Genomic DNA, 21696 nt, shown 5'->3' on the forward strand with positions numbered 1-21696 from the left:
GGGAAAGGGAAGAAGCCCTGGCCTGGCTCAAGTGGGTGCGTTTAGAGTTTCACTGAGCTTGCACCCTGGCACCCAGTGCTCTTTCCACCATCTTTCAGTTTCTGTTTTCTCCAGGTGGTAAGGAGCTTTCAGGTTTATCTCGGGGTAAATCTGGGTTTGGCAGACACACACAGACAAAAAAGTGCATTTCACTTTCTCTGGGAAATGTAAACAGCATCACACCCAGCCAGCACTACCAGTTAGGTTAACAGCAGAGAAAGCTTGGGCTCATATCTGGATTCCACATACTGAGCAGCACATCCAGACAAAAAGTAAAATAATTACTTTGAAAAGGTTCTTCCATTTATCCTGCTGGCACAAAGACCTTCTTTGTTTTATTTTATGGGATCTTAAGGATCTCGTTTCCCATTTTTGATTATGTAAAAAAAAAAAAAAAATATGCTGCTGTGTAAAAAAAGCAGCAAACTCTAAAAGCATTCAGAGAGGGAGCAGTAGTTTTAGCCTTCTGTTTGTGTGATTCCAATAGGTGTATTTAAATGTAAATGCTACCCTTTCACCCTTGAGCCACCTATTCTTGCAACCAGCAGAAAGAGAGCATTCATGGTATAATGTCTTTATGAGGACAGACCTTATACTTAATTTCTCATGTGAATCAAACTCTTTTATAACACATTTTTGTAAGATTAAAAGAACAATATTAGTCTAGTGGCTCAGCAGCCAGATCACTGCTCTGTCACATGGGAGACGTGGGTTCAAAGGGACGGCAGGGAACGTAGTGGGGAAGTGCATGATTGATACTGCAGCCGCGGAAAGATTCAGTTCTCTGCTCTCACAGAATTGTTTAACTTTGCATTATCTACTCCCTCGGGTCAACCAGAGCCACCCTCCCTCCAGATCCTTACTGGAAACTGTGTCCAGCTGCTGCTCCCTTAAAGGGAGTTAATAGGAGAAGAGCCTGAGACCCCAACTCTTTAAACCATCAGTGTTAGCTTGCATTTGCACAGTAGGGTGGGTTTTCAAGAAGGAGAAGGTGGACTTTTTGAGCAGGTATTTTCCAGACAAGTCACTTTAAATGCCCAGTTTCACTCAGTGCCCATGCACTGAACCCTGGTGTGCTCAGGTTACCCGTGATCGTGGCATGTGGATGTCTGAAGTGCACAGCTTGTGTGCAAGTGGCATCTGAGACTCTTAGCAGAGGTACAATGTGACAGTAAGATTGACAGAGTAGCTCGGGTCCTGTTATGTCAGAGAAGAGTCTCATGGGAGCCCAGGGAGCTCTAAGTGCTCTGTATTAAGGGGTTTATTTCTCGAGTGGGAAAAAGTCTCAGTTCATTTTGGCTAAAGTTGAAAAATAAATCAGCTAAGCATAGGCCAAGTAAATTGGTGTATCTCACTTTGCCCCCACTGAACCAAAATACGGTGTCATGTTTATTTCAGAATATTTCTTTTTCCTCAGTCTGAATCTTGTTTGCACATGACAAACATCAGACTTCGGCTTCACGTCACCTCCGTGAAACAACAAATGCAGTTTGGAGCGTGGCTTTAAGAGGGCTGCAAGATGGCTGTATCGTGGACTGATTTATGTTCAGCACTGCCAGTTGCTAGAATTATTATTCATTTTGTGATGCTGCTTAGAGGACACGGTTATAGGGGGTCTTTGTGAAGAGTGACATTCAAATGCTCAACAGTATGATATTTTTCTCCTTGGATCTTAGAGTCCAAGCACAAGTCGTGTTATTTTCTCATTCTTAACAAACTGAGTGACACAAGACAGAGAGTTCTATGTGTGCCGCAAGTCAGGCAGTCCCACTTACTTCCCTCACTTCCCCTTCCCTTGATACAGAGCATATGTCTCCTTGTGGCACCAAGCATGTGGAAACCGAGGGGAAATAGCCTATTATTTTAGGAGGTGCAGGACCAAACACCTGGAACAGTGAAATACTTGGAAAGCACTTCTGTAAATGTTTTAAGCTGCACTATATTAAACAATTAAGAGGTGTTGGTATTTCTGTGCTCAAGGGCATTTAAAATCGGGAAGTCCCCTTTAAAGGCACCAGAGCGGAATGTGTATGGTCAGGCTCTTTAAAAGAAAAACTTAACTTCCCCCCACTTTCAGCAAAAAAGTCCAAGTTTCAGCTGATTTGCTCTTTCAACAGAGGAAATGAAGCCACATTATTTTAATGCTGTTTTAAACAGTTAACTCCTCAAAAAAGTCCAAAGAACAGAATTAGTTACCTTGAAGGCTCTACTCAGGTAATTTAGAAAATAGTTTTGCTAACAACCTTAATGCATTTTTTGTATACCCCGGACTGCCAGCACTACAGGTTACTACAGGTTAATCAGCAAACTGCTGATACCAGCTACCACCAGCCCTTAAGAAATCCAACGTCTCCTATATCTTTGCTTTTATTTTTCTGACAACAATAAATCGGTGAACATCAAATTAGTATGAAAGAATAACAACTTAATATTGACAATTGTTATCTGAGCACATGGTCAAAATCAAGTGTAGTTAATGGATGCTTAGTTAATTCTTAGAAAGCTCTTTGTAGTTCACTTTAGTACATAAGATGAAATGCAGGTTCTTTTAGGCAGGTAGACAGAGAGACGTACACACACACACATACAAGCCTTAACACACGTGTAGTCTACATTTACATATATGCATATAGATAAATTCCAAACAGACAAGCTCTAGGAAATTTTATAAGAGAAACAAGAAAACAAATTACCTACTGGTCTCTATAACGCCAACGAACACACAGATTTCCTGGAAAAAACTTTAGAATAATCTTTTCTAATATTTTTTAGGACTATGTTAGCAATGATTTTTGCCAAAATATTTTTCTCATTAAAAAAAAAAAAAAGACTACTTAATAGAACCTTAAAATTATTAAAATTATTAACAGTGAAAAATGCTTGCTTTGATTTGCTTGTAAGAAAACAAATAAAGGAATTGGCAACTTCTGTGCAGTTTTAGCTCTGAAGTAATTATGGCAGCCTTTTGTTTTAACCACTTATCTCACGGCAGCCCATCAGATTAACCAAAAAAAAGAAAAAAGTATTAAAACTTAGTGAGTTACTGGAATCTTCTGGAACTGAAAACTATACAGATGGTCCACAACATATTTGTATAGAAGATGTCCAATTGTTGATGGGTTTCCAACTATTATAGTAACAGAGTAAGAAGGCAGATACTGGGCAGAGAGCACTGAGCAACTGTTGTCACTGAGCCTTCCCCTCTTGGCTGCATCCCCACTCGCCCAACGAGCAGTTTTGGTCTCCCAGAGCAGAGACAAAGGTTGCTTTGGAGAAGCCGGGAAGCCTAAGAACACCATGTAGATTTAGGACTGGATAGGAGGTATTGTGCGGAGGCCATGCCCATTACTCATCCGCTGGCAACGGGCTCTCTTCCTTTTGTCTGGAAAGACGGTAAACTTTCAATGCCATCTGAAAACAGAAGGCCTTTCAGTGAGTGCAAGAACTCTGCCATCTCAATCATGTGAAAATATTGTAAACACTTTCCCAGCCCCCATTCAGCTGTCCAAAAAGCAGAGCTAGAAAACACCAAACAAAACAGGAAGGGAAGAAAAGGGCCTGCATTGCGCACTTCGTTTTAATTTATGTTTTTTACTCTGAATAGGAATTTTGCTTGGAATTTTCTTTTTTTTTTTTCCTTAATGTTAGTGAACAGGGTTAAGTAGCTATTATGGAGAAAAGGCAGTTAAAAGCCTAATCTATGTTATATTTAGAGGGGGAAAAAAAAGTTCAGTGCCCAGCAGTTTCTCTCCAGCAAAGTTTCTCTCATGCTTCCTTACGGCCTCTGCAAGAACAGATTTCAAATGTGCTACAGGACTTGGATTTCTCTTTCAATGCTCAAGTTGATGTTTTCCAGGAGAGTGTTCCCTCCAAACATTTAAACAACATGAGTGTTGTATTACTGACATGCCTTAATGTATACAATAACATACCTAGAGTGGGAAGTGGTTGACAAAGAAGAACATATTCAGAGAATACCTGCATGGGGCTGTACATATGTTTAAATGTCTATCAGACATACAACATATGCGAAAGCATATAAGCTGTTTGCACAGAATTCTCAAACTTGTTGTTTTACCTGATAGTACCTTCTATATAGGTTGTACTGGTGCAATATGCCATTACTCTGGACATTTATTTTTACAGATTGTTTCAGTCCATCATGTTGTTATGTAAAAGTGATGTGGTTCTTTGCTGAACAAGATGTTCTCGTTCCCTTGAAGTTAGTGACTACCTGAATTTTTAAACTTCAGCTACTCAAAACCTCGAACCACAGTAAGACATTAGTGCCCAGATTCTTCACTAATTGAAGTTTTGATTTAATTTGGTCAGCTTAATAGTGGAAATGGAGGGAAAAAAAACTCAAACAAACAAACAAACAAACAAGACTACTATGCTGCCACTGCATAGGAAATACACTTTATTCGCTTGCGTAGAAATCTTGCTCTAGAACAAGATTTCTAGTCTTGTTCTGATTTTCTGGATCGGAATGAGAAGTGGTTGATCCAATTCTGAACAGAGCAGAAGGAGGTATCACAGGTAAGCCTGGAAGTATTCCTGTTCCCTCAGAGGCAAACCCTCTGCTCCTCACCTAAGAAAGGGCCAGCTGTCAACAGTGTCATCCAGAGGGATGTACCACTGCTGTCTTGGAGGGTATTTCTTATGAGTATTCAGCAAATGATGTGCACTGTGGAAGTCAGTCCATGACAGGCCAATTAGGACTAACACACCATTTAGAAAGGACACTCTTCCACCTGATTCTCCCTCTCTGTGCTGTGTATATAGACAAGTTTGCTGACTGAAAAAGAGACAGTGTTACTTAAGCAGAAGGATATGAGTTTGTAGACCAGTTCTGCTATTTAACTGAAGAGCAAATGTAAAAATGCAAAACAAGTGATGCATGTGCCCACGTACATTCAGGTACACTCAGTGCTCTGTTTCCCAAATGCATGCCCAAACTGCTATCCCTTGATGTCCTTTTGCATGCAAGAGTCCATGTGCACAAGAAGCGGGTAGACCTGGGAGTTCATTGTGCTCTTGGGTTTTCCTGAGACCTCTCTTGAGGTTGACTTTGGTATGCTCATTTGGCATCTTGGGACCTTCTGCTCTGGCTTCTGCCCTACAAGAGGAAAGACTATGCCTTTCCTTTATGCTGCTGAAACTAGCAGCTACTCAATAAGCTGACATTCCTGTTCCCAATTTAAGTAAAATTCAAATATCATAATGCACAAAAATGCATGAGACACTATTACCAAGCAGTGCCAGATGTGGCACATTGGGAGGGCAGGTTCTCCTCACCATCTCTCAGTATACACATTATGCATCAGTATGGCCTATTCAACTGTTTGAAGAGTTTGGCACTTGAATTCTGTACTTTCCAAAATAAATGTATATTAGCACACCTAGATAGTCACTTAACCTTTCTACACAAACAGTGAGAATACCATGAGCATAGGTTAGAGAGCAAGTATTTGCCAATAACTGAAGCAGGGGCTGATAAACTGACCAATGCTTTAAATGCACAAACGCATTCCTTGGGGCTGCCTTGCACATGCTATCTCAGTACTTCCCTCCTCCCCCCTCCATTGTATAAAAAGAAGCTGCAATAAATTAGAATTTTATGAGGCTCCAAATAAAAACCTTCACTAAAATTTAAAACAAGACATGGATATAGAAGCATATGGAAGGTTTATGAGAGCAGAGGAAAAAATATGATCCCAAGGGAATAAAAAAACCTGTCCCACTCTTTCTTGGTCTTTACAAACTGAAAATTACAAGAGACAGATGAAGAAGTTTGCTGGAGAATACAGTTCTGTTACATCTTCCAAAAAAAGAGACATTATCTTTTTCTTAGTAATTTTTCTGATCCAATAAGCCTAATAAGAACTACTCTTAAGATCCGTTTTCTGACTTTCTTTATAAAACACTTCAAAGTTATGTATGAAAATGAGATCCTTTTCTGCTTTGATCCTTAGTGTAAGGGTAACCAAGCACAAGTGGCTTCCTGGCCTTCATGAAGTTTTCTTTGGAAATAAACACTGGACCCTCTGAATTCTGTAACTAGTATTTTAAGTGTTTTAGAGAATAAAGGCAGTTCTGTTTAATTTATATTTTCATATTTATTCCAAACCCCAAAGTGATTAATTCTGGTCACTGTATACACAGTTTTACTTCTATTTTTTTCCCTCCGTTTCTCCCATCCTCACCACTCCCCACTTCCAGCATGGTGCGGGTAGCGGATTTTGTTTAGCTAAATGATAGAATGGCTATTAAGTGTTGTTTTTCTTTATTTTTAAATACAATACTCCACATTCCAGACATTTCCACCAGACACGGTGGTTTGGAACTGAAGAACACTGAAAGCAATGAAATTTGGGTTTGGCTCTCAATTATTGTGAAATACTTGAAGAACTTTTAGATTTTTCTTCTCTAAAATGACCCAAAATTGGGGGCTAAGCTATGGGGATATTTGTTTGACAGCTTAGAAGTGTCAATCCTGTAGCACATTTTGTTCTATGAGAATAAATACAGGGTCTGTGCTCAGTGCCCAAGTAAGGCCTATGAACTGCTAATTTCAATTTTTAGAGGACACAATATCAAACACTGACAGCCAATATTATATTTGCTTAAAAGTATATGGATTTTCCATTCCTGCTAAACTGATCATTCATGAAATGGTTAACAGTGGTAATCGTTAAATTATCCTTGCTTCTGATAGCCAGTTAAAAATTAATTCAAAGTGTATGCAATGGGTGGCAAGGATTGCTCATCACACCCCACCCTTCAACTGCCAAAGGCAAACAAATTCTGAAAAGAAGGTGAGAAAACAAAGGTGAAGACATCCCATGTCAGAGTGGGGGAAGTCTATTTACAGAACAGACATGTTCACGGTCTGGGAAGGTGGCCTTCCTACAGAGAAGTTGCTACAAAGGCTCTGTGCTGGTAAGATTCACTTCGGCTTGGAAACAAGAATGTACATAAACAGCACAGAGAGAAACATGCAAAGGGACCTGGGGTTTTGTGTCTCCCTTTAGATAAAATCTTGACGAAACTCTGGAGACCTCTCCTGAGAGTGTTATGACTTAATCCAACGCCATGGAAATGTCATTCTTCCAAAAAAAACCCACCCTAAACACAAACAAACAGTGTTGTGACACACAATTCATTAAGAGCGCTTGTTTGAATGGCGTCTTACAGAAGTTGAGAAGAATGAATATTCTTAGGTCTTCTATCATTAGACAGGACAATGAAGAGAAAAGAGCTATTCTGGCCTTGAATAGGAGTCTGTCTGACTTCTATTTTGTTAGAGTTTTGAATGTCCCTTGATTCCTTCTCTTTTTCTGTTTTGGCCCCAATCCCTGTTTCCATGTGTGCAGTCCCAATGACTTATGTAAAGACATTCTCCTCAGGTATCTGTAGAAATGGTGGAATATCACAGGTTTCAGACATTGAACAAGGTATTAATAATTATTCAAAGATGGGCCATCTGAAAAACTCAGCTATTGTACAAATGTGAACACTTCACACCTCCCTTTATGCCATAAAGGATGAATTTAAACAGGTTAGCAGCCAAATGTTCTACAAGAATGACTTTAGTTTGATTGATACTACAGATTTTAAAGTAATGCTAAAAAGTTTCTTCTCATTTCCATTATTACAATAGCTGTAACAAGTTCTGACATTTTTCAGAGTCTATTAATAACAGATATTTTGTTTCACCCTAATTATTTTGCCACACAAAATACTCATACCTAAATACTGTCATAATGAAGAGCACTATAGGGAAGACCAACCAGTCCTGTGGGTCTCTAGGTTTTCTGGATCACAGTCTCAAGCAAATATAGGAATCCTTCTGAAGCAGGGTGCTTAGCCAGACTTCTCACCTTTCTACAATGGTGTTAAGTGGTGATGAGTCCCTTTCTGAGGCACCCAGTTCTCCTTGGCCAGACATAAGGGACCAGCAACCCATTTAGTTCTAAGGAGTCTCCCAAAAGGAGGATGGCTAGAAGTTCATCATTTTGGACCTACTTCATGATATCCCAAGGCAAATCATGCCTTCTCTTCTACACGCCCCCTGCTCTCCATATCCCCTCCACACAGTTTATGTTGCCTGCTGCCCCAAACACCTATATTTTCCCCTCCTCTGTATGAGAGATGTAAGACAAGTTTAAACACAGCTGTCAAGTTCTAAAATCAGCATCAAAGCTCAGTAAAAGCAAGAGGGGAAAACAATATGCTTTGTTAAACAATACTGCTTCAGATCTCAAAGGGTTATACAAGGAAAGTAATACCCCCTTTGAGTTCTCTATATGGCAAGCATTACCTAACATCCTCAGTCAGAACCCCGCTGTTTATGAGGTGATGAGAAAAGAATACAGCTCCCTCTTGTCAGTAGGACTTCTCTACTGCCCTGCAGGAAATTTTTTTTGTTATATTTCAGATGTATTGAATCTTCTAGACATTAGAAAAGCAAAACATGCACTGTGCACTCTGAAGCCATCACCTCTTTTGGTCAGTTCATAGGTTTGCCAAGGTCACAGAAAAACACTCTTTTACATCATAAGTCTTACCTTTAGGCTGTTTTACTCCTCTACAGGAACCTGAAAGGATTTAAACAGATTTATCAAACCAGAAATGGAAATATTTATGTTTGGAAACATTGGTATTTCTAAACATTTCTTGCTTTTTTCCTTCCCTACTGATACTGATTCCCAGTCTTTGTGCCATGTGAAGTGGTTTAAAAGTTAATTCTCAGGAAAAGAAGTCTGCCTGTTACATCACACCCCCCCCCCACACACACAGAGCAGAGGTTTTCTACTGCATTGCTGATATTACTACTACCACTATGTATGTGTATATATAAGGTATATATTTGTGTGTTACACATTCATTTTTTCCTACACAACTCAGCATTTTTTTTTTGTTTTATAGCCATCCATTTTTATGGTTAGTATGAGTTGTTATGATGATTTAATATGATCATCTATTTATGTAAGCTACAGAATTCACCAGTTTGTTGACACCCTGATCCCAGTATATTCCTGGGAAATATTTCCCAGATGCAGAAATCACCTGGAAAGCTTTTACTGTAAAGTTAATTTCTTCTCTCAGCTGAGCAGCCAGCAAGGAAAGCTTAGAGCTGACATCAGAGACCCCCAAGGCTCTTCTGGGAAGGACCCTAAGCCACTGTGTTAGCACGGAGGCAACAGGTTCAGGAAAAAAAGTGTATTGAATGGAACAACAAGATTTTCTTTTAAACACACAAATGACCTGGTAAATTGGCTAAATTTTGGCCCTAAAGGGTCTCTGAGTGGGCAAAACAACACTTGCTCATGTGCAGCAGGATGGATGCAGACAAAAATGTATCTGGTGGTGCTGCTACTCCCAGACAAGTTGAGGGTCTACTTTTCTATCACAGCCATGTATGAAACACTTTTTGCTGCTGCTCCACTTCAGTTGACACTTTACTTTTCACTTGATAACACAGTGTGTAATACTCCAAGCCACAAATGCAAGCAAGGAATGGGGAATAATCTAAATGCTGAGCTACTGTTATCATATGTTCCCTGGAAATGGGAATTGTTTTGCAAGGATCACAGCATACCATCCTTGTTCCAGCTTATAAAAGAAAGGAAAAGAGACAAACTTAAGACTAAGCAACACAAACAAGTTTTCTCCTGGATGGAGGCTACAGCCACAAAAGCATAAGCTGTGCCCCTCCTGACAGGTTACTCACCAGGAAACAAAGACAATAAACCAGCAGCCATAGTATGTTATTTAGCAATAAAAAGATGGAGACCTCCATTTGATATTCCTTCTCTGTACAGTCCTTGCTGTTTTTCCTCAAATGTACAGGAAACCTTCAGCACAAAAGGCATCAGCTTACCACACAGAATCACCTGGGTCACCCTGCACTGCATGATTTGTTAACGATGCAGGGGGCTGGGCAAGGTAATAAGAAATGAAGACACCTGAGTTATTCAGCAATAAATGCAGCTTGATGCTCACCCACTGTGAATAGGTGGTTCTTCAGAAACAAGAGGGTAGCAGTGAGAGATATTTTAGGGTCCAGGCAGGAAGAATGTCAGTATTTTAGCTGATCTTCAATAAAACAAAAGTGGATGAATAAGAAGAAAAATATAATTTTTCTCTTGTTACAAAATAACTAGTGTGTAGTGCCACATTTCAAGGTATACCTTAGGTGAGCATCTCAGGGCATCAGCCAAATAAATATGTGATTTGAGTCTTTCAGAAATACATCCGCTTTCTTCAAAATTATTCTTTCCATTGTGAAACCTAGTCCCTCCACCAGAGAAAGATTGTACAACTATGAGGTCCCTGGGACTGTTTCCCCATCCACGACATCATACCACAAGCAGCTCATCTTTGCAAAATGCCTGGAGGTCCATAAAGGAAAAAAGAAAACACACACACCGCCCTTGCCTCCTCCTCCTTGTGCCTGGCCAGGCTTGCAGTTCTCAGCCTGGCTTTTGCTATTATACCCAGTTTGAGCCCAAGCAAATTCCAATCCACTCCTCTTCCTGAGGCTCCCATTTATTTAAACAGGTGGGAGCACAATTACTGTATTTCCCAAAGTGCTGTTGCAGCTGAACTAGCTTATAAAGCAATTCCGCTACAGGTATCAATTAAGAATGTGCAACGGGGAATTTCAGGCTGCAAGAACAACACAGCAGCCATTTGTGGAGCTTAGGTTCTGGCAACGGCAAGAGCAACACTCAGCTGCTCTGTAAATTTCTTAACTCAAAAGACCATTAGCTGGAATTGCTGTGAAAACTTACAAACTTAAAAAAAAAAAATACTCTTTTTTTTTTCTTTATTATTATTTAAGGCTGTCCCACCATTCTGTTATCTGTCATTAATTTTCCATATGTTTCCCCTCACCACTGCTCTTAGGCTGGGCTCGGTTTACAGTTTTGGATCAGATTTCTTTACAAGCCAGGACATTTGCTGGCTTGCTTACTAGCTTGAGGCCGGTTATGTTTGAGTGAGGCCCAAGCAAAACAAGTGAGATTTGGTGACTTTCCAGTGAGTAGACACCAAATCTAATGATCCATGGTTGTTATTTTTTAAAAGTTTAAAATTTTTAAAGTGGAAGTTCTTTCATTATTTCAGACTTTTTTAAAAAAACAGCTGCTGGCTGATACTTGCTCAAATATTGCAGCATCCCTCTGCTTACTGTAAAGCAGAGCTTTTTGTTTTGTTTTCTTCACACTTAACATAAGACAAAAGTTTCTTGGTTATCTATATTTTTAATCACATATGGGAAAATGCACTGGTATATTTGGAAAAAACAAACTGATGAGAATGAGGATCAATGAACCATTTTGTTTCCAGTATTTGTATTTGATAATGAAGCCTAGTGTTTGCAACTCTTTCTCTCAAAAGCATTCAAATTTCATGTGAAACCCTCCTCTAATTCAAATCTGTCTTCAAGAAACATGCTTTACACACCAATTAAAAGTGAAATGTCCTTCCAGACAAACTTTAAATATAAAATACTGAATAATCACTGATCCTCTAAATGTATCCTGGATTACTTTTCTTTTTTTTTCTTCTTGTTTTTAGTTTTTTATTCTTGGTACATCTGAAATGCATTTTAAATGCTTTGGGGCAAGGACTATCATAAAGTGCCAAGAATATCTGGGGGCCTTGTGGAAATGCTAAAGTAGAATTTTAAAAGTAATTTGACACTGAAGGACCTCCAGACCTTTGAAAATTCCCCATTTTATATTCTCCACTGCACACACACACAGAAACTTAAGGTAGCAGAACCAGAGTATAGTCCAAATGTGAGACAAAATGAAAATACCAGTATTAGGTATTGTGTTTCAGGTTTAGTCAGATTAGCATGCTAGTAAGCAGTAGTTTGAAAATATCTTGAAGGCAAAGGGATTCCCACAAAACTGTATGTCTTCTCTATACTTAGCTGGTGTAAAGACCTTCCCCCTGGCTTTGCTTCATAAGTTTAAGCACTTTGTTATAGATGTTGTAACAGATGGCATGTGAAAGCTATATGAACGCTACATATAAACCTCATATTGTCCATATTGCTATTATTAGTAGCACTCATCAAGGTAACCAAGCATAAGACCCTCTAGAGCTAAGCAATAATTTTTCTGGACAGAAGCAGTGTTTAGACTCCACAGTGCTGAAAATTGCAGCTCCTGGCTGCTAGGAGTGAGCCTGCGTGCTGGGATCCAGAGCTCTGGGAAGGGGAGAATACAGACACCCCAAACAGAGGGCTGAACAAGGGCTGCCCAAATTAGCCATTAGGATACATGGAGGATATGGACTTAGTTGAAGCCTCTCTGGAATTCAGTCGCCTATCTCAAGGTAGGGATCTCCACCCTCCTCCACCAAAACTGTAAGAGAAGTGAGTGCTGATGCTGCCAGGCCTGTTTGACGCAATCACTCCACAACAGGAGCACTCCCTCAAACTGCAGGGGATTTGGGCTCAGTTCCCTTTAGGTGTGGAGGGCTCTGAACCTCTGTTATCCACACCAGTGCCAAAAACTATCAGGCTATAGGTTATATAGAGAAGTTCTTCCTCTTCCTTCTAAAGCTGTTTCTTTTAGCATGCTTAGGAAATTAACCTAACCTATACTGAACATCATATCAACTCGTGTTTGTTTTTGTATTTCATATTTGATCTTCTTAAAGGGCCAATTTATTTGCTGTCTGAGGCTATTTACAAAGTAACAGTAAGTACGTCCTTAAATACTGCAGTCCTAAATTGCATGTGCTTCCCCACAAAGCAAGTTAGGGCTTGATGAAGGAAGGGTTAAATAAGTAGTCCAACATAGAGAAGAGGGAGGAACCACCATAGTCAGCGCACTCAGGGCCTGGAAGTGTTCTGCAGAACCCAGCAGCCCATCTCACCAGATGATGATGATGCCCCCCAAAGGGACTTCCTTTTTCTTATGGTTGCTTCATGATTTACGACACCGGGAGGAAGGGAAGGAGGTTGGAAGAAGGGGACAGATGAGGAAGAAAACAGAAAAATTTAGTGACAAAAGGAAACAAATCAGGTAGGAAAAGGCAAATTTGCAAGTCATTGACAAAAGTGCAGTTGTTTGGTTATTCTCACAGCTGCTCGTTCACCACCCCCTCCAGCAGGATGGGGGACAGAATCAGAAGGGTAAAACTGAGAAAACTTGTGGGTTGAAATAAAGGCAGTTTAACAGGAAAAGAAAAACTGCACACACAAGCAAAGTGAAACAAGGGATTCATTCACTACTTCCCGTAGGCAGACAGGTGTTCAGCCATCTCCGGGAAAGCTGGGCTCCATCACAGGTAACGGTTACTTGGGAAAACAAACCCCATCACTCTGAACATCCCCCCTGCTTCCTTCTTCTTCCCTTGGATTTATATGCTGAACATGATGTCATATGGTATGGAACACCCCTTTGGTCAGTTGGGGTCAGCTGTCGCAGCTGTGTTCCCTCTCAACGTTTTGTGCACTCCCCGCCTTTTTGCTGGCAGGTCACTGTGAGAAGCCGAAAAGTCCTTGAGTGTTTAGTGTAAACTGAAACATCAGTGTGTTATCAACATTATTCTCATTCTAAATCCAAAACACAGCACTATACCAGCTACTAGGAAGAAAATTAACTCTACCCTAGTCAAAACCAGGACACACCTCATGTGGTAGGTTGGACAGAGAGTGGAAAGGGAGAGGAGAAGATAGTCCACATACACTGAGATCCCTGCAGATATCAGAACTACTTGGGAACCCCCAAATAACTAACACCAACAATTAAATGTGGAGCTGAAAGACAAAACAGAAAATTAGGGCCGATAGCTAAGTAAGAACAGTCACAGGAGCCAAGAAAGGGAGAGATTTCAAGGAGTCGATGAAGTAAACAACATTAAGAGCAAGTGAAAGGTAAAGAAAGATGAGGTTGCAGAATAGACCTGTGACTGGATCAGGAAAATCCCAGTGGGGGATCAACTACTACACTACGGGTTTCTGTGCTTGGATACAAAAAGCTTTACAAACCAGATTGTTGGCAAAACTTCATGAGTCCCACACTGGAATAATTAAAATAAAAGCTGTTCACTGAAGTTATTTTTGGTGGGCATGTTTGGATCAGAGAGTGGAGTTGTTGAGCACAGTATAATACATGCCAAAAGCCCTATTATGTGCCTGCCACTGCACCCTGCCATACTTGGAAATACGTTCAAAAACTGTGGTAGAAAGCCCTTACTGGCTTCACACTTGAAGGACAAACCAGCGCTACACATTTCAGTTGGAGGTCGCGGTGTTGGTCTTCAGCCATTTCTCCTGGAGGCTGGGGCCCTCTTGGTTGAATCTGGGCAGGGAGACGTTTGCTGTGTGGCAGACCTCAGACCGGGCAGTGGACTAGTCTAAACGGGATGTTCATACTCAAAATTCACGTGTAAGTATCCTAGAGTGATGGAGGCATAGAAGGCAACAAAATGTTATACTATCTGTTGACCTTCCTATCTGATGGAATGGGTTGCTCATACCAAGTATTCCTTCACAGCTGAAATGGGCTAGCAAACCAGATGGTAACGCATTAAGACCCCTTAGAAAAATATCACCCCACTTAGGTATAACATTTCTGTTTTCTTGCAGTGGAGTTCCTCAAAGGACCCCGCAGAGAAGCTGGGTGCTTTTCTGAACATTCCCTTACCATGGCCTTTTTTTCCCTGAAAAAAACACGTAGTATGAAAGTTACTGTACATGGAGACAGAATACAAAACAAGCTCTGAAACAGCAAGTGAGAACCAGAAATTTCAGAGGAGAAAACAGAAGGCACCTTTTGATTAAGGATATGTTACATCAGGCCCAAAGCCTGTCATTGCTTGTATGGAAAACTGGTAGATATCAAACCAAATTCAAATTTCTCTAAACACAAACACTAGGTTTAAGGCTTGAAGTGGCTGAAGCAACCTTGAAGCATTACAGCTAACAACTGTCACTATCAATCTGCCAGGGATCATCGCCTTCTGAGAACACAAAAGCAGAGCACATACCAAATTTGTTAAGTGTTCTCCTAATTAAACCACATGCACAGTAGAACACTGTTTCTTCCCTGCAGTAGACCTATGCCAGCAGATTTTCCCTCAAGATTGCCTCCTTCCTTCAGCACAACAGCTCCTGATGACTCACAACAGGGCAAATTGTCTTCCTTTTCTCCGAAGGTTATTTTTTCCTCAACATAGGACCTTGCAGGTTGACCCTACTGGCTGTTATGCAAATACAGCCTCTGGACAATAAGTTTCCAAATCAAGCTTTTACTGAAAAAGAAAAGAAAACAATCTGTGAAGGTCCCTAAAAAGGAAATAGCAGAGATACGTATCTTTACTTGTTCAGGTTTTTTTTCAGGGGAGTGGTTTTACTTTGCCAAATTCTTATTTAAGCAGCTTAGATTTACTTAGTGTTTAACTTAGCCATGAAATTGTTAACTAGCACATGTGTGAGGGCTGAAACCAGGTTCTTGTGAACTGTTGTATATCTGTCATCTGAAAGCTAAACACTGGCTTAGGAAAATCCAAATGGTGGCTTCATCCTCAGAATGACAGCAGAAAGAAAAATATTTGCACTCTTCCCCCCTCTAAGGAAAGGATTGGAAAGGATTGTCTTGAGACACTCCTTTATTCTCTTGACAGCAAGAGCTGTACTGCTGAGACTGTCTCTACTCACACGTTATTAATGCTCCAGCTTCTCCTGTCTGGAGCCCATGCTACATACACTGTTTTTCCCAGAAAACACAATGTTCATTTGCTTTATTTTGTGGCCACCAGGCTCCCTCTTCTCTGTACCCATGCAAAAGTGCAGGTGACTTTTGTTCAATGGGTCCTCAAAAGATACATAGCGAAGCTGCCAGAGACAGGAGTTGACTAGAGTTCGCAGAGCCAAGTCATCTTCTGGCTGCACCTATATATCTCTGTTACACCCTCCATTGTCATGGATGTTATTTTGTATGTAAGAAAAAAATATCTGAATCTGACACTTCTAGGGTCAGTTATGACTTCCTAAGAATGCAGCCTGGATTCAGATAAACTGTTTTCTCTGACACTGCTTCTCACTGTTTTTTAAAAAATATATAAACTTCTATAAAAATAACTTTAATATCTTACTTTGAGCTGCTCCTTTTCTGCAATAACCATTCAAAACCTTAACTGCTGTGTGATTACTGCTCCGCCTGGGCTGTGATGATCGATATAGCTGTGCTTGTGCTCCCTCCTTGTCTGTCTCTATCTCCTGACTCTTTGTTGTATGTTTAGACTGGGAACTCTTTAGTGCAGAGGTTGTTTTTAACCTCTCAGTTTGCACAGGAGCTAGCACCATCAACTTAAGCGCTAAGCTAATATAAAGGATCAACAGGGAAGACAGCTTTTCTTTATGAATGACTGGTCTCTTCATGACATGTTGAAGTTCCTTGTGTACAGATAGGAAGAACATAATTTGTACAAGAGAAATGAGACATCTTGTGAATTTTAGACTACAATGTTCAAATTATGAAAATATTGTGAATCTTTTGAACTCTTTCTAAAATTTTGGACATCTTAAGAATAGTCTTCTTTAACTGCTTTTGACATAGAATATGTCATAAACATGACTTCCAAATAAATATTTTCAAGTTCTCTCTTCTCAGCCCCTCCTGCCAGGAAAGAAGGGTTGATTTTGACAGCTTCAGGGGCCCCAGACTCAGAGCCAGATTCTCTTCTCCTTGGCAGGTCTGTAGAACCACAGCAAGTTCATTGACCAAAGCTGAGCTCCAGGGAGGGAAAAAAAGTATTTAACACTTTTATTGGTCCCATGCTATGTTGTATTCTCAGCTCCCTCCACAACGTCTTTAAAACACAACTCCAAAATGCCTAGCGGTATCTGCTATCCTGTGCCAAGACCAGCTCAGGAGCAGCAGGGAGCCATGTGGCAGCACCCATGCTGCCCACAGAAACAGCACAGCAGCTCAGGTGCTGGGCCTGTGTGGTTTGGTAAAGTTGCCAGGGAGAGATTCTCTGCTGCCTTACTTATTTTCCTGCTGTGGTCATATGAGTTACAGTGGTAAAAGTTCCCATTGAGTGGGAGATTCCCAAGCTGGGTCTTCAGAGCTTTACACTTCTTGCTAGTGGGGCCTGGGTGCAGTTTACACAGACCGGCTGATGGGCTACCGCATTGAAACCAGCCAGTTTGCACAAGTCTCTCATTCTAAAATAGATGTAATTTATTTGAGCTGATAGAGAGGATAAGAATCAACTCTTTCCTAGTTAATAAAAAACATACAATGAGAGCAGAGCTCTGCCAGCATATCTTGTTTATCCAAAAAGGTTTGGCATTAAATGTGAAATCGGAAATGAACTCATTATCTGATTATTTTCATTTTGAAGAATTAACTGCTTTAGGGGAAAGGCTTGTCTTAAACAGTCCCCTTGTATGGATGACTAATTGCAAATACATATCTCCGAAGAATACAGCGAACGCTCCTGACTCCCAGGGTAGGATGTAGCACTATAAATTTGGACAAGAACATTAGGAGTATCCTCTCACGTGACTTATTTCAAAACAGAAGGAAATCCATTTAAGCTAGCAGCATCATGCCCAAACAGGTGAGAAGAGTTTCAAAAAAGGCCATGCTCTATAATTCCTATCCAGGCAATATGGATAAGAAGTGCTTAATTATTTTGTTTCCCCTCCTAAAAGATAATTATATAGCAGAGTGGATAGTTATAACTTTCTACATGTAAAAGTATGTTGAAAACAGGATCTCTCAGTGGTATAAATGAGCATATCTCAGTAAAAATGAAGAAAACTGCCCATTCGAGCACCAAGCCCAGGTCACTCTGGATTAATAGAGAACTGTGCTCATAATGGCCCGTTGGGCTGCATGCTTTTGTTGTCTCCTGCTGCTTTTTTGCTCCATTCTCATCCATTTGATCTCAGCTTTCAGTGTTTTTTGGTTAGCCCTCTCTGTAGCTGGCTCAACAGCTGCTGCTCCTTCTAGGGTTGCTGAGTGCCTCCTCTGTACTCAAAATGCTGTTTTCTTTTCCTGCTGGTGACTGGAGTGAATTTCAGAAAGGGCACTGAGGAGCCCTCCACTGTGTGTCAGCAGTGTGCAAGTCAAACAAGCGTGTGTTCTCCACTGAACATTTGGCTCTCCCTATTTTACTCTAACTGGAATATCCCCATCCTCATGTGCCCTGTGAACCTATGTGCAACATGACAGGGTGCAGGGCTTAAACTTCCTCTTCCTCTTAGCTACCTTTGAATTTATTTTTTTTTGGCTGGCCCTGCAATCCAGAGGCAGAAGTACATTAGTACAGTGATGTTCAGGAAGGCAGCAAGCAACCCAGGATGATTCTGGGCTGCCCAACAAGACAACACATTGCTTTTTGGGCTTCCTGCAGCCCATGGACTGTGTGTAGCACAGAAAGAGGCAGCCCAAATGCCTTACCTCCAACTCAGCCAGTACGGAGAGCAGGTATCCAACAATGAGTCATCTATACTATGTACTTGGTCTCTATCACCCAGTTCAGATCTCTTTACAGCGCAGATCCAGTCAGGAATGAGAAGTTCACCCTGTCTGGGTGAATAGCATTAGGGTCCCCAAAACACATAAACCACCATATGTGATCCTTCGTTGGTCTAAGTTCTCCATTAGTTAGGGTGGACAGAAATAAATCAACTCTCCAGGGCATGCCTTTAAACTTTTAAAGTAATTTTAAAGGACAGATTCCACCAGTTACAATATTTACTCTCTGTGACTACATAAGAATGACTCAGTATTTTGCAGGAAAATGCACAAATATAGGTAGAATTCTATGGAAAAAAAATCATTGCAGATATAGCCTATAAAAGATCTTTGTGGGGAAAACAAACAAACAAACAAACAAACAAACAAAAACAAAAACAACTACAACAAAAAAACCCCATAACATTACATTCCCACCAGTGAATATACACATTCTCAGCCTAACGCTGATGTGACAATTTCCATGTACCCTTGTTTCTTCTCTTTCACGTAGCAGTGCACACACCAGCGCTTGCCTTCTCTCCAACAGCTGGTCGAAGGCAGTGAAGGGTCACCAGTGCTGTTCTGTTTCAGTTCCTGGAGCCTCCCTGCTCTGGCAAAATGCCACACTTCCTGAGCAACTCTGTCTTACCCCAGAAGCTGAAGAAATGTTCCCTATTTGAACCATTAAACTTTCATTTCCTATCTAATGTTGTCTCAGCATGAGCAGCATTTCAGAGCCTATTTTGGTGTTTGCTCTTTTTTGTCAAATCTCTGAAATATCCTATTTGGACTGAAAGATGCAATTGGGCATTAACTTTGTGAGTTCTTTGATATGGCAAATGTAAGCTTTTAAAACAAGATATTGGGGCTTTTCTTTCCATTAAACTATAGAAAGTGATTAACCAGGAAGACTAAACATTTAAGAAACGTGAACACGACAGAATAGGCTGTTTGACTGTCTTTTCATTCCAAATGACATGGAAAAGAGAAGGAGCAATAACTTTCTCAAAGGTATTTGTCACATATGTTGTTTACACATATCTTTCACATCTTGTTCTTTCACAGCCTATTAGGCCCTGGAGCTGAAGCTGCATTCTTAAACTTCCTTCTGTAATCCAGACCAAACTGTGTCACACAAAACTCTGTTTTTATCTCACTGAATACTAAGGTTTTCACTGTTTTAAAAATTATTATTAATGTGGTGTCTAAATTATTTTTAATAAGTTAAAAAATTACCTCTGCTCTACACATTACCTAAAATGTACAATGGTGCTGGTTTTCACCATTCTTGATGTTGCTGTTACTCACACCTTACAACACCTGGAATAGTGCTAAGCATTTATCTCGTTAAAGAAGTGCAGTCAAAAAATAAAAGACCATCACCTCTTTACCATTGCCATTGATGATTAAAGCAAGCTTTTCAACCAAAGAGCAAACTTGTCCTAATATTTCCATAGACACAATGTCACCTGGAGTCCTTTCCTACAGTTTCTGCTTTTTAAATTATTTCTGTCAAATTAATTTGCTTTAATCCAGTTACAGTGTGGGAGAGAGACTGCTGCTTTGAGCTGATCCTATCATCTGCTGCCTTTGCCTATGGGTAACATGCAGATGAAGACCCAGTGTGGCTTCTGCCAGAGTTAACCAAAGACCCTTGGCTAACTTCAGCCTTCAGCAAACCACTTCTTTCATTTATGACACTCTGTACTCTATATCATCATCATACGTAGTGCAAGACCATTTCCTTCCCTTGCCTAGCCCTGTAGCCAAATGGGTGGGGATGTCAACAGCAGGTGGGAGGAGGCTGTGGTCTTCCTGGGGAATAGCTTCTTGATTCGTCTTACAGCAGCTACCATAAAAAACACTGGGCAGATATGCAGACAACCACAGGGAACCAGGCACTTACTCATTGATAATTTTAGAAATAATGTAAAAATTAAGTTTGGACCATTGAATGAAGCAATAGTGAGCTGACATCTTTACATTACATGTATATTTTCATCTGTAAGTTTTGTATGTCTTTGTAATGGTTTCAGCTTGTCCTACATGGTAATGCTAATATTCTGTTTCACACAAACTAGAGGCATTGAGAAAAGTTACTTTCCTGTGCTACTTCATCTCTAAATGTGCTGGGTCATCAGAAATCTAGATACCTAATTTAAAAAAAAAAAAAAAAAAAAAGCCAGGTTTACAGGATCCATTGAGGGCCATAGGAATCCACCAGTTAGGATCAATGAGCTCTGGTTTGGGTGCTCAGTGCTGGATCACAACCTCATCTTCACAGTGCTCTCCTGTCTCTTACAGTGCACAGTACAGGACACAAGAGGAAAGCTGCACAGGCATCTCCAGATGTATGCCTGGCCTGTGACGACTTGAACTGTTGGCATCTCAGCCTGAATTATAGTAAAACAGATCCATCAGTTCAACAAGCTGCACATCTACTACCATTTCTGTCCGTCTTCAAGGAAGAAGAAGGGTAACAGTTATCAGTCACCTGTATTAATGGCTGATCTAATTGCAGCACACTGTGTTATGGGCTTTGTTTTTCATGAGCTTTATTCTCTAATATTGCATTTGTTTTCCTGATAAAAATACGGCCACAAGTATTGTTTGTTAGCACCTGGCATATTCAGTGGACAGACTCCAAATATACTTGTGTACAGGAGTAGTTTTGTTTGTTGTACTTTCGGGGTAGGGAGAATTGTATGAATCAGCTTTTCCATCAATAGAATTTCCCACATCTTCTGGAACCATTCAGATAGTGTGGGTACATGGGTCGATTCCGTGCTCATAACTGAATGCCACATGCCTAAAAAAGGAGGGGGAAACATTGAACCAAAGATCAGACACACATGTATCTCTCACAAAAGTCTTCAGCTTTTTATGACGATTTTTTCCTGTCATGTTGCATGCTGAAATGTGCCATTGACTTTTTTTGCACATGGGGTATTCTCTGGCCTTAGTTAACCAGCTGCCTAAGGCCTCAGGTTTACTCAGAATATGAAGCAGATGATACAACTATGACAGCTGAATACAGTCTCAGAGAAGCAATGCTTTATTAAAACAAGCTGCTGTATAAAATTTGCTTACTCAGCTGGAAGCTACTTGGCCATTTTTGCTGCTGTTCTCAAGTTCCAGAGCTGCAGATGGAGTG

General features: G+C 40.4%; 1 long non-coding RNA gene across 2 annotated transcripts in view; it reads right to left on the reverse strand.

Annotated features, from left to right (window-relative positions):
• LOC309438363 overlaps window positions 1-21696 on the reverse strand; it is a 118563-nt gene that overhangs the window by 48254 nt on the left and 48613 nt on the right. Inside the window, exon 2 of one of the 2 annotated variants that reach the window (XR_014183773.1) lies at window positions 8610-8639. The exons of the other annotated variant lie outside the window; for it this stretch is intronic. This is a non-coding gene — a long non-coding RNA (uncharacterized lncRNA). The remainder of the gene's footprint in view (window positions 1-8609; window positions 8640-21696) is intronic. 2 annotated transcript variants of the gene reach the window in all.

This window comes from Streptopelia decaocto (genome assembly GCF_964273445.1).
Source record: "Streptopelia decaocto genome assembly, chromosome: 3".
NCBI lineage: Eukaryota > Metazoa > Chordata > Aves > Columbiformes > Columbidae > Streptopelia > Streptopelia decaocto.